This window comes from Urocitellus parryii, unplaced genomic scaffold (assembly GCF_045843805.1).
Source record: "Urocitellus parryii isolate mUroPar1 unplaced genomic scaffold, mUroPar1.hap1 Scaffold_62, whole genome shotgun sequence".
Taxonomy (NCBI): Eukaryota; Metazoa; Chordata; class Mammalia; order Rodentia; family Sciuridae; genus Urocitellus; species Urocitellus parryii.
In genome coordinates, this window is record NW_027554113.1 from 1,235,293 (window position 1) to 1,240,765 (window position 5,473).

Sequence of the window (5,473 nt, forward strand, 5' to 3'; positions counted from 1 at the left end):
GTGTAGCCTACATGCTCCATATCTGAAAATAAAGCAAAGTAATCTTGGGAAACAGTAGAATGAAGACAGAAAGATACCTACATCACTGTCCATTCTTTCTTGACATTCAATATTTGACATTTCTAGGAAACTATTGATAGCAGAGGCTGAAATCTGCTGCCAGCAGATACTTCTCCCTCAGCCTGGGAGCATGAAAGAACAGTGAAATGAAGGATTTTAGAAGTCAAGCATTCAGGCAAGCACATGCTGCCATTTTTAACAGAAGTGTATGCTGAATTATATTAAGAACATTAGTGGCTTCTTACTGCTGAAATACAGTCTCCTTATAACACTTGGCTCCATGTTGTGTTCATATCATTCTGTGAGCACTTTCTATACACGTCCCTCTGTGAAGGCTGTTTGCATGTAAATATTGTCTTTTCCAACAGGTTTATAGCTTCACAAAGTTGGGGATTGGATGCAAATCCTAGGAAGAATGGCAGTGACTTATTATTCCTCCTTTGATACTGGCTACCTCTGAAGAAATCTGGTTAAGTGCAGAAAATTTTCTACAGAACACAAAACGTTTATCAAAAAAGGATTTATCTTTCTGTTTAAAAGAGGAATACAGTAGCTTAGAAATAGAAAAATCTATATTTAAGATTCATCATAAATACTAAAAATCTAGTAAATTTGTTTCAAGGGAATACAAACTGGGCCTTTTCCCTTTTATTTGCTTTTCTGTTACCATTTAGGCAAATATAAAATTCACAGCTGGTCTCTCTTATGCTGTTGAAGCGATTTGGCTTTTCTCTGTGGATTTGACAAGAGGGAATATTCTTGTCTTGATTCCATTAATAGCAATGTTACACATGTACATCAACTATGAATGAATCCCAAATGCTTTAAATAGGTCTATGTAAAGAAATGTATGAAACAAAGGATGAAACGAAAGTACTACCAAGGGAAGGAAAGCTGCAGTTTTATGCAGTTATGTTATTAAGCACCAATTGATATTCAGCTTCCACATGACTTTAAAAAATGCAGCTAAAACATTTGTCCTCTGTGTATGAACTATTAAATGACAATCACCTTAAGACTAACTTTCTTTCTTGTTAGGATTTAAAATACACCAAGAATGAAAACTTGTATGCCTAACTTTGATTAAGAAAAATCCAGTCTTGCCAGGTACATTGGCATATGCCTATAATCCCAGGTACTCTGGAGCCTGAGCAAGGAGGATCACAAGTTCCAGACAAGACTGGGCAATTTAGCAAGGGCCTCTTGGAAAAAAAAAGGCTGGGGATGTAGCTCAGTGGTAGAGCACTTGTCTAGCATGTATGAAGCTCGGAATTCAATCCCCATTACCAAATAAATGTTCTTGTATCAAGTTTAATATTCATTAAACAGGTGCCAACATTTATATTTCTAACTTTATACAGCCTACAATAAGGTAGTTGTGTCAGGTAATACACATAAATGATGTCTAGTATGGGGAATGACAATTGTAAATATTCTACTAAATTACCTACAATCTTTACTGTTATTTTTACCAACTGGTCAGAGCTAACTGATTATAGTATAGTTTTATGTATTAATATATCACACACATTCAAATACAATGACATCTATTACAAATAAAAAATGTATTTTAAAAATTAAATACAGTAACAGAGTGGAACATTTAAAAGATGATGTGCTTATATTTAGTTGACATAAAACTTGATGAATTTTCCTCATCTATATACATCATGGATGTCAAAGTCTATTGGGGCATGTATCTAAGTTAGGTAATACATGGTCACTCATAAAAGGTGAAGAATCATCTTTTAATTTTGACCTCAAGTGGACCTTATCACTTTGATCCTACTCTTAATAATTTTGGTCAATTAGTCATATATTATGTTTCAGCCATCATCTTCCAGAATATCAAATCCTTAATTAAAGAATATATTTTCACATGACAGTCCTTATACTTACCTAATTACTTCAATTAGTCCTAGCTTTATCTGGTTATGGATAATATTTTAGGTAGAAATATCTACAAGCAGTATGTTGTCCTAGCAGTCAATGACACATAGATTTATACAATCTAAGTTCATATCCTATTTCTAACTGTAATTGTGTTAGCTTGATTAATGAATGAATTCCTTTACTATTCACTTTCTTCACCCTAAAGTGGGGGGGCAGAGAATAGCAATACTTTCATAATAAGGGTCAAAAGTTGCAACATAAATGGTGTTAAGTGTGAGGAATGACTATTGTAAATATTTCTTAAATGACCTACCATTTTTGGTTTTGTTGCTATTATCACAATGAAAAGATGAATGTCATATAAGTAGAGCCTATATCTGGAATGCATGTTTTATGAATAGGTATTTACCTTATATGAATGAAATTTCTACTCAGTAAATTAAGGAAATGATTTGAAAAAGAAAAATTTTAAATAATTTGCTTTTATACACTTTGTTAAATTTAATAATATATTACAACTATTTTCATTTCAAAAGTTGACATCCTAGTAGGAGAGGTATAAAAAGTACTGCCAATATCCTCCTTTTCCATATGTTTTTACTGTTTTAATAATGTATAATATTTTTCAAAAGTAGTAAATGTTATCATTTCTCATTTACACAAAGTGATAAGGTTCCCTTTCATCTAATAGCATAAATTCAAGTCATATTTTCATAACAAAATATTTTGTAATAAATTATGCTTACAAATGGAATGAGGAAGAAATTAGCACATTTTTAACTTATTTTCCATAAGGAAGTAGGGGAGTTATCAATATTAGGCAATATTCTTAATTTTATACCATGAAGAAGTCTATATTGTTTATTTGATGGGAGCAATGAATATTTTATAAATATTTCATGTGATATATTTAGCATATATTTAAATTTTCAAAATTCCCCAAATTAGAAAAAAGATTACTTTTATTACAAGGTGGAATTTATCATGCAAAAATATGCAATAAAGATAATAAACCAAGGCTACTTCTTCACAGGACTATTTCACCATCACTTTTTAAAACCACTTTTTCTGCCTTCTTGTTTTAACGCTTACAATAGAAAATTATTTTCTATTTTTTACTATTAATATAAAGTTAAGTTGAAAATAAGACCCAAGTAATATGATATATGGATTTCTCAGGAATTAAAAAATGAATTCAGTTTTTGCTCAACCTATTAGACCATAAGATGTCAATATTGCCAAAATATGATGATGATGACAATGACAATGAGGAAAGTGATATTTTTTTTACTCAAACTCCCTGGGAAAACATCTTCAGCTTTTAAGGTGATGATAAGGATAGGAAATACACTTTCTTAGAATGGAAAACACTAAAGTCTACCCAAATTCAGAAATACAATCTCTTGACCTGGATATAAAAGCAGCTTTATGAGTTTGTCACTTTAATTGGTCTTAAAGTTTGTGAGAGAGATGAGCTACACTGTGATGAACCTGTAATCTTATTGGAGAGCTCTGTTAACACTTTAAGAGGAATAAATTACACATACTACTGAAGAAAACATGAAAAATCTGTGGGACACATCACAAACAAACCATCTTTGAGCAATATGACTGTTTGCATCTACTTAATTGTATGAGACACTATAGTCAAAGATTATAGCTTTGTCCCACAGAATACACCTCGTTAAGATCCTTTGTGTCTTTTGCATGGAAGTTTAATCACATCAGGTTGGAGCTGTCTTTTGGAAGTCAAAAGTTATACCCCATTTTATTTTAGCTGATCCAAGTAACACGATGTGTCAGAATTATTTTTCATTTTCAAAATATACATCTTGAATCAGTAGTTGGCAAGTCATAACCAATGGTGCAAATTCAGTCTGTAAGTAAGATTTTATTGGAATACAGCCACTGACTCAGTATTGTTTCATGCTAGAACATAAAGTCTATTTGGTAGCTTGGGCATTTTAGTAACTTTTACTAAATTCACAAATGAACATTTAAATTTCCTATTGATGACATCTTCTGGGTTAGATTCTGCTTGCATGCTAGAGCAGTATTTTTGAATAGTTGCTACAAGAACCTTATGTAATGCAAAGCCTAAAGTATGTATTTTCTTGCCATTTACAAGAATGTTTGATTACCACTTACTTAAATATTCATACCAGCAAAAGGCAGAAATAATCATCTTTCCCAGAAACCAAGTATCCTTATGTGTGAACAAAATATCCTAAATATTTTCCTCAATGGGAAAATTGTTTGCAATGTGCCATTTTATATAAAATATAAAGCATTAATTCTTGATTATTTATATATTAGAAAAGTGTTAGATTCAGATATAACCCTCTTTGCTAACTTGGACATTTTGGTTACCTTCAATAAGTTCATAAACCAAAATTGAAATGTTTCCAACTTATGGCATCTGCTAGGTTAGGTTCTAGGAATAATGAGGTGAATAAAATATAGTTTGGTATTTGAGGTTTTCAACAGGCTGATGAGGAAGACAGAAACATTGGAAAATGAAAATCTAAAGAAATATATTAAAGGAAAATATAATCACTTTGTTCAAGGCAGTAAGGGTGGGTCCAGAAAAGAGCTAATATTTGACCTGAGTTTTGGAAGATTCTGGGTGATAATTAGAGAAGGGATGTGGTAGTGTCTGGGTAGAGAGAAGAGGAAGTGAAAGGGCAGAAACTTGAAAGGATTTACTGTGTGCTGCTTATTGAGGCAAGATTTATGACAATGACAAAAATCTTTTTTTTTTAAAGAGAGAGTGAGAGATAGAGATAGATAGAGAGAGAGAGAGAATTTTTTAATATTTATTTTTTTTTAGTTTTCGGCAGACACAACATCTTTGTTTGTATGTGGTGCTGAGGATCGAACCCGGGCCGCACGCATGCCAGGCGAGCGCGCTACCGCTTGAGCCACATCCCCAGCCCGACAAAAATCTTAATATTTTGTGTGTCATGATTACACATGATACAATCAGAAGGCAGAGACCAAAGTCAAAAAGCCTGGTGTATGATACACTAAGAAAAGTAAGGATTACACAGAGAGAAATGTTGGAAAATAGAAAATGGGTTACTTTTCATGCAAATTTTATAAAATTTATTGATATACAACATCTAGGGAGAGGGCAATTAATAACTGAGGAAATTAATATAACAAAATTGCAGAAGGCTTCAAACTCTGAATACAAAATTGACTACTTATGTCTGAATGAAGCTTTGGCTTCAGAGAATGATAATAAATATTAAGTTACTTGAAAGGAAACTAGAAGTAAGAAATAAAAGTATCTCTAATATCAGGAACATAGCATGGTTATCCTTGGTGCTTGGAATTTTCTGTCCAACACCCAGAAATAATTTCTTCTCCTCTTTATACCTCACATTTTTCCTGGGAACTCTGGCATGTATGGATGACATCTGTTGGCTCAGGTGATCTCTCAGACCTGATGAGGTTGGTAAATGGGAGAATAAAGGCAAGGAGTTAAAATTTTCCTGCTTCAACACTGTGCGTACCA